Raw genomic sequence first — 10,776 nt, forward strand, 5'->3', positions numbered from 1 at the left:
TAAAAAAAAAAAAAAAAAAAAAAAAAAAAAAAGAAAATTCAAGTTCAAGTTTACTGAGTTAAAAGTTACTCACTGGACCAGGTTCAGTGGCTCACACCTATAATCCCTACACTTAGGGAGGCAGAGGCAGAAGGTTAGCTTGAGCCCAAGAGTTAGAGAACTGCCTGGACAACACAGCAAGACCCCATTCTCCACAAAAAGAAAACACAGATAAATAAATAAATAATGGGCTGGGTGCAGTGGGTCACACCTGTAACTACAGCACTTTGGAAGGCTGAGGAGGGAAGATCACGTGAGAACTAGAAGTTCAAGACTAACCTAGCCAACATAGTAAGATGGGGAAACCCACCTGCCATGCTGTGAGGACACCCAGGCCACAGAGAGAGAGTAAGGCCACATGTAGGTGTTGCAGCCAAAAGCCCACTGAAAACCAAGCCTGCAACCAGCATCAACTGCCAAACATGTACTGAAGAGGTTGAGATTATTCCAGCACTTGTGGATGACTGCAACCATAAGAGAGACCCGGAGCAAGAGCTACCTATCTGGGTTTTTTTTTTTTTTTTTTTTTTTTTGAGACGGAGTCTCGCTCTGTCGCCCAGGCTGGAGTGCAGTGGCCGGATCTCAGCTCACTGCAAGCTCCGCCTCCCGGGTTTACGCCATTCTCCTGCCTCAGCCTCCTGAGTAGCTGGGACTACAGGCGCCCGCCACCTCGCCCGGCTAGTTTTTTGTATTTTTTTTAGTAGAGACGGGGTTTCACCGTGTTCGCCAGGATGGTCTCGATCTCCTGACCTCGTGATCCACCCGTCTCGGCCTCCCAAAGTGCTGGGATTACAGGCTTGAGCCACCGCGCCCGGCCTGGGTTTTTTTTTTGTCTCTACAAAAACAAAAACAAAAACAAAAAAACAGTTGGGCATGGTGGTGCCACTGCACTCCAGCCTGGGCAACAGAGCAAAACCTTGTCTCAAAAAAAATTTTTTAAGTTTAAAATTTACAAAAATTAAAATGATAAAGTTTCAGTCATGCAAGATGAATAAGTTCTAGAGATCTGCTGTACGTATTGTGTTTATAGTTAATACTGAACTGTACACTTAAAAACTTGTTAAGAGGAGCTGGGCACGGTGGCTCATGCCTGTAATCCCAGTACTTTGGGAGGCCAGGGCAGGCAGATCACTTGAGGCCAGTTCAAGACCAACGTGGCCAACATGGAAAATCCCATCTCTACAAAAAATACAAAAATGAGTGGGACATGGTGGCACATGCCCGTATTCCCAGTTACTCAGGTGGCTGAGGCACGAGAATCGCTTGAGCCTGGGAGGTGGAGGTTGCAGTGAGCCGAGACTATGCCACTACACTCCAGCCTGGGTGACACAGCAAGACTATATCACAAAATTTTTTTTAAAAAATTAAAATTGTGACTAGGTTAGACAATAAAAAATAAAAATAAAATAAAAATGTCCAAAAGGCAAAAGTCAGTTTCATTGCTCAACTTGCCTTTGAATTCGTGACTTGTTTGGCCTGAGTATTCCTTACTTTCTTGCCAGCTCATCAGTGCATCAAAAAATAAATACATTTTTATTTTATCCATAATTGTTTTCAGAAGTTTATTCAGGGTACTTAGTCCACTTTAGTACATAAAATATCTTAGTATCTTAATGTAGATATTGAAATAGTTGGACTAGATCAGTAGTTCTTAACATTTTTTGGACACAGACTCAAGAATCTGATAACAGAGCTTGGATAACGTCTCCTCGGGAAAATGCACATATACACAGATAAAATGTTGTATGTTTTTACTCCCCTGAAACTATCCATGGGCCCAAGAATAAGAAGGTTGCCCAGGTTGGTCTTGAACAAATGGCCTCAAGAGATCCTCCCACGTCTGCCTCCAAAGCACTGAGATTACTGGTAGGTGTGAGCCACCGCATCAGGCTCAGAGCTAACTTCTGACAGCCTCGCCATGTTTCCTGTCCTGAGTTGAGAGTTTCTGGGAGTCTCTCCTTGGGTGAGCCAGAGTTTCTGAATTGGGCCTTCCAGAATCTCCAAGACTTCCTGGGGGAGAAGCTGAGAGTTGTCAATGAAACCTTTCACAAAGCTAAAATACATGCAATGTTCCTTCAACCAGACCTATCCACATTTATTCATTCAGTGTTTATTGGCTCCTGTTCCAGCTATCTACTGCTGCATAACACATTATATGTAAACTTAGTGGCTTATAGAGTAATAACAATCAATTACATATTTCTCTCATGATTCTGGGAGTAACTGGGCCCAGCTAGGTGGCTCTTGCTCTGGGTCTCTCTTGCGGTTGCAGTCAGCCACAAGTGCTGGAATCATCTCAGCCTCTTCAGTACATGTTTGGCAGTTGATGCTGGTTGCAGGCTTGGTTTTCAGTGGGGCTTTTGGCTGCAACACCTACATGTGGCCTTACTCTCTCTATGTATGTGGCCTGGGTGTCCTCACAGCATGGCAGGTGGGTTCTGAAAGGGAGCATCCAAAAAGAGTTTTAAAAAACTTAAAAAGGGGCCAGGTGCAGTGGCTCACGCCTGTAATCCCAGCACTTTGGGAGGCCGAGGTGGGCGGATCATGAGGTCAGGAGATCGAGACCATCCTGGCTAACATGGTGAAACCCAATCTCTACTAAAAATACAAAAAAAAAAAAAAAAAAAAAAAAAATTAGCCAGGCATGGTGGTGGGTGCCTGTAGTCCCAGCTACTCGGGAGACCGAGGCAGGAGAACAGTGTGAACCTGAGAGGTGGAGTTTTCAGTGAGCGGAGATCGAGCCACTGCACTCCAACCTGGGCGACAGAATGAGGCTCCATCCCCCCCAAAAAATTAAATTAAATTAAAATTTTAAAAGAGGGTGAGCCAGAAGGAAGCCATATTACCTCTTAGAACCTAGCCACGGATGTCACACAGCATTTCTGCCACATTCTGTTAATTAGATACAAGTCATTAGACCAGCCCGTATTTAAAGGAAAGTCAGTTAGATTCTACCTCTTGATGGAAAGGATGTCAAAAAATTGGCTGGTCAGGCATGGTGACTCATACCTGTAATCCCAGCACTTTGGGAGGATGAGGTGGGAGGTTTGTTTGAGCCCAGGAGTTCAACACCAGCCCAGGCAACATGATGAAATCCTATCTCTACCAAAAAAAAAAAAATGTGTATATATATATATATATACACACACAAAAATTAGCTGGGCATGGTGGTATGTGCCTGTAGACCCAGCTACTTGGGAGGATGAGGTGGGAGGATCACCTGAGCCTGGAGTTGAGGGGGCAGTGAGCCATTTCATTGCTCAACTTACCTTTGATTCATGATGGCATCACTGTACTCAGCCTGGGCGACAGAGTGAGACCCTGTCTTAAAAAAAAAAAAAATGCAGACATGGTTGTTTTTTTTTTGGTTTTGTTTTGTTTTGTTTTGTTTTTGAGACGGGGTCTCACTCCGTTGCCCAGGCTGGAGTGCAGTGGCACGATCTCGGCTCACTTCAACCTCCGCCTCCCAGGTTCAAGTGATTCTTCGGCCTCAGCCTCCTGAGGAGCTGGGATTACAGGCATGCACCATCACGCCCAGCCACCTTTTTTGTATTTTTAGTAGAGACAGGGTTTCACCATGTTAGCCAAGCTAGTCTCAAACTCCTGACCTCAGGTGATTCACCCACCTTGGCCACCCAAAGTGCTGGGATTACAGGCACGAGCCACTGCGCCCAGCCCTACAGACATGTTTTAAACCCACCACATCCCTTTTCTGTTTGTCAAGCACTGGACAAGGCACTTAGAATAGAACAGTGAATACTACAAACCATGCCCCGTGGTGCTTACAGTGGAGTGGTAGAGCTAAACATTAATAAAATAACATTACAAATATGTACACAATTATGAACTTTGATGGTGCTATGGAAGATGAGTCCAGGGATCCATGAGAATTTATATCACATAGTTTATGACCTGGACCAGGGAACCAAGACAGAATTCTCTGCATAAGAGACATTTGGATTGAGATCTGGAACACCATTGGATGCTAACTCAGTGAAGTGGGTTGAACAAGAGCCTTCCAGGCTGAGGGGACACCAGGCCAAGGCTCTAGGGTAGGAGAGACAGCAGCCTGAGAGGCAGCTAGTATGTCTTGAGACAGCTAGCAGGGACAGGAAGTATGAAACAAGACTGTAGTGGTGGGCTAGGGCCAGGCCCCTGGGCACTGTAGGCTGGGTAACGGTATTGATCTTCTGCATAAAAGTTGTGGGAAGCTGGTTGGGTGCTGTGGCTTATGCCTGTAATCCCAGCACTTTGGGAGGCTGAGGTGGGCAGATCACGAGGATCGAGACCATCCTGGCCAACATGGTGAAACCCCGTCTCTACTAAAAATACAAAAAATTAGCCGGGCATGGTGGCGGGCGCCTGTAGTCCCAGCTACTCGGGAGGCTGAGGCAGGAGAATCATTTGAATCCCGGAGGCAGAGGTTGCAGTGAGCCGAGATTGCGCCACTGCACTCCAACCTGGGCGACACAGCAAGATTCCATCTCAAAAAAAAAAGGTGTGGAAAGCTGTTGAAGGGTTACATACTGGAGAGTGATATGAATAGATTTACAACTTAAAGATCACTTTGGCTGCTGTGTAGATGGCCCCAGCCAGACGCTGAGTCAGGCCTGGGAGGGCTGAGAACCTCCTATCTGCAGTTCCTCCCCTCCCCATGAGACTCTCCCACACAGGCTGAAGCCAGCTGCAACCTTGGCCCTATACTTCCTTGCCTGAGATTTCAGGCTGAACACCCTACAGTTAATCTACTCAGTCCCTCCTCCCAGACACAGGAAGTCCTGCCATTTTGCCTTACTTGGTGAGTCACCCCTTATTTGTCAGTCAGTGGGTGTAATGGATTAAAAGGTGGTCCCAAAAGACGTGTCTACATCCTAATTCCCAGAACCTGTGAATGTAACCAAATTTGGAAAAAGGGTCATCATGGATGTAATTAAGGATTTTGAGAAGAGGAGGACATCCTGGATTATCTGGGTAGACCCTAAATTCTATGTGTCCTTAGGGTCTTATAAGGAGTGAGGCACAAGGGAGATTTGATTAGAACAGAAGAGGAGGAAGTAATGTGACCACAGAGAGGGAGATTGGAGTGATGTGGCTATAAGTCAAGGAAGGCCAACAGCTGCCAGAGCTGGAAGAGTCAAAGAACAACATCTCCCCGAGAGCCTCCAGAGGGAGTACAGCCCTGCCAACACCTTGATTTTGGCCCAGTGGTCTGATCTTGAACTTCTGGCCTCCAGAACTGTAAGAGAATAAATCTCTGGTTGTTCTAAGCTGCCCAGTCTGCGGTAATTTGTTACAGCAGTCACAGGAAATTAATGCAGTTGGGTGCTTCTCAAGCTGCTCCTTCCTGATGAGCTGTACAGGCTCCCTCTCCTTCAGGGGACCTCTAAATGTTGGGGTGCCCCAGGCTCAGTTCTCAGACTACTTTTTTCTCTATTCTCTGTCCCTACATTATCTCTTCCATTCACTTGGCTTTAAAATACCATTTATTGGCCGGACGCGGTGGCTCATGCCTGTAATCCCAGCACTTTGGGAGGCCGAGGCAGGTGGATCACCTGAGGTCAGGAGTTTGAGACCAACCTGGCCAACATGGTGAAACTGTGTCTCTACTAAAAATACAAAAATTAGCTGGGTGTGGTGGCTTGTGCCTGTAGTCCCAGCAATTCAGGAGGCTGAGGCAGCAGATTCGCTTGAACCCGGGAGGTGGAAGTTGCAGTGAGCCAAGATCACGCCACTGCACTCCAGCCTGGCAACAGAGCGAGATTCTGCCTCAAAAAAAAAAAAAAAGAAAAAGAAAAGAAAAAGAAAAAGGAAAGGAAAAAAAGTAAAAGAAAGAAAAAATGAAAAAGCACTATACCTATGACCTCCAAAAGTTTTCTCATGCTCCTTTGAAATCCAACTTCCCTTCCCCACCTCCCATCCCCAGGCAATCACTGATATGCTTTCTGTCATTACAGACTAGTTTGCATCTTCTGAATTTTATGTGAGAGAAAACAGTATGTACTTTTTTTTTTTTTTTTTGAGACAGTCTTGCTCTGTCGCCCAGGCTGGAGCGCAGTGGCGTGATCTTGGCTCACTGCAAGCTCTGCCTCCTGGGTTCACGCCATTCTCCTGTCTCAGCCTCCTGAGTAGCTGGGATTACAGGCACCCACCACCACGCCCGGCTAATTTTTTGTATTTTTAGTAGAGACGGGGTTTCACCGTGTTAGGCAGGATGGTCTCCATCTCCTGATCTCGGGATCTGTCCACCTTGGCCTCCCAAAGTGCTGGGATTACAGGTGTGAGCCACCATGCCTGGCCTTCTTTTTTTTTAATACAGGGTCTCACTCCATCACCCAGGCTGGCATGCAATGGCATGATCACAGCTCACTGCAGCCTTGACCTCCTGGGCTCAAGCAATCCTCCCACCTCTGCCTCCCAAGTAGCTGGGACTACAGGCATGCATCACAACGTGCCCGGCTAATTTTTTTTTTCTTTTGTTTTTTGAGACACAGTCTTGCTCTGTCGCCCAGGCTGAAGTACAGTGGCACAATCTCGGCTCACTGCAAGCTCTGCCTCCTGGGTTCAAGTCATTCTCCTGCCTCAGCCTCCCAAGTAGCTGGGACTACAGGCGCCCACCACCACGCCCAGCTAATTTTTTTTTTTTTTTTTTTTTTTTTGTACTTTTAGTAGAGATGGAGTTTCACCATGTTAGCCAGGATGGTCTCGATCTCCTGACCTTATGATCCACCTGCCTCCGCCTCCCAAAGTGCTGGGATTACAAGCATGAGCCACCGCGCCTGGCCAATTTTTTTGTATGTTTTGTAGGATGGGGTTTCACCATGTTGCCCAGGCTGGTCTCAAATTCCTGGACTCAAGCAATCGCCCCCCTCAATCTCTGAAAGTGCTGAAAGTACAGGCGCAAGCCACTGTGCCTGGCCTATGTACTCTTTTTTATATGGCTTAATGATTTTGAAATGCTTCCATGTTCATTGTATCAGTATTTTTTTATTGCTGAGTGCTAAGTATTTCATTGTATGAATGTACCACAAGTTTTTACCCATTCACTTGATGATGAACACTTGGGCTGTCCAGTTTTTAGCTATTATATGCAAGGCTGCTGTAACCATTCATGTATAGGTCTTTGTATGAGCTTCTGCTGTCGTTTTTCTTGAGTAAATACTTAGGAGAGGAGTGACTGGATCATGTGGTAGGTTTTTTTTTTTTTTTTGGTTTTTTTTTTTTGAGAAATTGCCAATTTTTTTTTTTTTTTTTTTTTTTTTTTGAGACGGAGTCTCGCTCTTCGCCCAGGCTGGAGTGCAGTGGTGCCATCTTGGGTCACTGCAAGCTCTGCCTCCCAGGTTCACGACATTCTCCTGCCTCAGCCTCTTGAGTAGCTGGGACTACAGGCACCCGCCACCATGCTCGGCTAATTTTTTTTGTATTTTTAGTAGAGACAGGGTTTCACCATGTTAGCCAGAATGGTCTTGGTCTCCTGACCTCGTGATCCACCCACCTCAGCCTCCCAAAGTGCTGGGATTACAGGTGTGAGCCACTGCGCCCGGCCTCTATTTTTATTTTTTTGAGACAGAGTCTCACTCTGTTGCCCAGCCTGGAGTGCAGTGGTGCAATCTCGGCTCACTGCAACTTCAGCCTCCTGGGTTCAAGCAATTCTCGTGCCTCAGCCTCCCAAGTAGCTGGGACTGCAGGCGCACACCACCACGCCTGGATAATTTTTTGTATATTTTTAGTAGAGATAGGGTTTTGCCATGTTGGCCAGGCTGGTCTTGAACTCCTGACCTCAAGTGATCTACCTTCCTCAGCCTCCCAAAGTGCTGGGATTACAGGCATGAACCATTATGCCCATCCAAACTTTTTTTTTTTTTTTTTGAGATGGAGTCTTGCTCTGTTGCCCAGGCTGGAGTGCAGTGGTGTCACAATCTCAGCTCACTGCAACCTCTGCCTTCCAGGTTCAAGTGATTCTCCTGCCTCAGCCTCCTGAGTAGCTGGGATTACAGGTATGTGTCACTACACCCAGCTAATTTTTGTGTTTTTAGTAGAGACAGGGTTTTGCCATGTTGGCCAGGCTGGTCTCGAACTCCTGACCTCAGGTGATCCACCCACCTTAGCCTCCCAAAGTGCTGGGATTACAAGCATGAGCCACCATGCCCGGCCAGTTTTCTAAAGTGCTTACACATTCCTACTACTAGTGTAGAACTGGTTATAGTTGTTTCACATTCTTGCCAACACTTCATATGGTCAGTCTTTTAATTTTAGCTTTTTAAGTGGGTGTGCAGTGGTATTTCATTGTGTTTTAGTTTACATTTCTTATAACCGAAGAGGATCCTTTCATGTGTTTATTTGCAATTTGTGTGTCTTCTTTAGCAAAGTGTCCGTTGAAAACTTTTCATTTTTTCACATTTGTCTTTTGTATTGAGTGTGTATATTTTTATGTATTCTAGATACAAATCATTTATTCTTCATATATACTAAGTATATAAGGAAGCTTTTTAGAAAATATATTCTAGATACAAGTCCTTTGTTGGATATATGTTTTCTCCCACTGATAGCTGTCTTTTCATTTTTCTAGTGGTATCATTAGAGAGCAAAAGTTTTAAATTTTAATGAAGTTTATAAACTTTGTCACTGATTATTAGTGTTTTGCCCAACCTAAGGTTATAAAGATTTTCTCCTACGTCTTCTTCTAGGAGTTGTATAGTTTTTGCTCTTGTATTTAGATTTGTGGCCTATTTGGATTAATTTTTGTGTATGGTGTGAAGTAAGGATAGAGGTTCATTTTTTTTTGCCACAAGATATCCAGTTGTTCTAGCACCATTTGTTGAAAATACTATCTTTTCCCCAAAGTACCTTGTCACCTTCACAAAAAAATCAATCGACCATATGTGTATATCTCTATTTCTGGATGGTCTTTTCTTTTTCAGTGATCTATATGTTTATCTTTACATCAATACCAACTGTCTTGATTATTGTAGCTTTATCTGTAGTCTTGAAGTCAATTAGAGCCAGTAATCTAATTTTATAATTCTTTAAAAAATTGTTTTGGCTATTCAAGGTCCTTTGCATTTCCACATACATTTAGAATTGGCTTCTTGTTTACTACAAAAAAAACAAAAGATTGCTGCAATTTTGATAGGAATTATTTTGAATCTATATGCCAATTTCGGAAAATTGTAATCTTGAAAATATCACATTTGGCCAGGCGCAGTGGCTCACGCCTGTAATCCCAGCACTCTGGGAGGCTGAGGCAGGCGGATCACAAGGTCAGGAGATCGAGACCATCCTGGCTAACATGGTGAAACCCCATCTCTACTAAAAAATACAAAGAAAGTAGTCGGTCGCGGTGGCAGGCGCCTGTAGTACCAGCTACTCGGGAGGCTGAGGCAGGAGAATGGCGTGAACCTGGGAGGCGGAGCTTGCAGTGAGCAGAGATTGTGCCACTGCACTCCAGCCTGGGCAACAGAGCAAGACTCCGTCTCAAAAAAAAAAAAAAAGAAAAAAGAAAATATCAGGTCTTCTGATCCATGAACAGAGTATCTCTCACCACTTATTTAGATCTTCTTTAACTGCTTGCACATGTTTTGTCAGATTTATCCCTAAATATTTTGGAGTTCTGATGGTATTATAGATTGTTTTTATAATGTCAATTTCCAAGTGTTTGTTGCTCCTATAGAGAAACACAATTACTTTTCATATATTAATCTTGCATCCTGCAACTTTGCTAACCTCACTTGTTCATTTTATTTATTTATTTATTTTTTGAGATGGAGGCTTGCTCTGTTGGCCAGGCTGGAGTGCAGTGGCATGATCTTGGCTCACTGCAACCTCTGCCTCCTGGGTTCAAGCGATTCTCCTGCCTCAGCCTCCCAAGTAGCTGGGATTACAGGTGCCTGCCACCACTCCCAGCTAATTTTTGTATTTTTAGTAGAGACAGGGTTTCACCATGTTGGCCAGGCTGGTCTCGAACTCCTGACCTCAGGTGATCTGTCCACCTCAGCCTCCCGAAGTGCTGGGATTACAGGCGTGAGCCACTGCGCCTGGCCCCTCACTTACTCATTTTAGGCTTCCCAGATTACTTAAGATTTTCCATATAGGTGCCATTTATAAATAAAGACAGTTTTACTTTTTTCTTTCCAAACTATATGGTTTATATTTTTCTTCCTATATTGCATTGACTAGAACCCCCAGTATAATCTAGAATAGAAATGATAAGAACAGATATTTTCTACCTCATTCTCAATCTTAGAGTGAAAGCATTCAATCTTTAACCATTAAGTACGATTTTTTTGTTGTTTTTAGAGAGTAGGTCTGGCTCTATTGCCCAGGCTGGAGTGCAGTGGTGCGATCTCAGCTCTGCAACCTCTGCCTCCCCAGGTTCAAATGGTCCTCCTGCCTCAGCCTCCCAAGTCGCCAGGACTACAGGTATGCACCACCATACCTGGCTAATTTTCGTCTTTTTTGTAGAGATGAGGTTTCACCATGTTGCCCAGGCTGGCCTCGAAATCTTGAGCTCAAGTGATCCACCCTCCTTGACCTCCCAAAGTGCTGGGATTATAGACATGAGCGGCCGTGCCTGCTTGGAATATCTCTGTCTGGTTTTGGTATCAGGGTAAGGCTGGCCTCAGAATGAGTTGGTAAGTATTCCCTCGTTTTCAATATTCTGGAAGATTTTATATAAAGTTGGTATTATTTCTTCCTTAAATGTTTAGCAGAGTTCACTAGTGAAGGCATTTGGGCCTGGAG

This window comes from Theropithecus gelada, chromosome 7a (genome assembly GCF_003255815.1).
Source record: "Theropithecus gelada isolate Dixy chromosome 7a, Tgel_1.0, whole genome shotgun sequence".
NCBI lineage: Eukaryota > Metazoa > Chordata > Mammalia > Primates > Cercopithecidae > Theropithecus > Theropithecus gelada.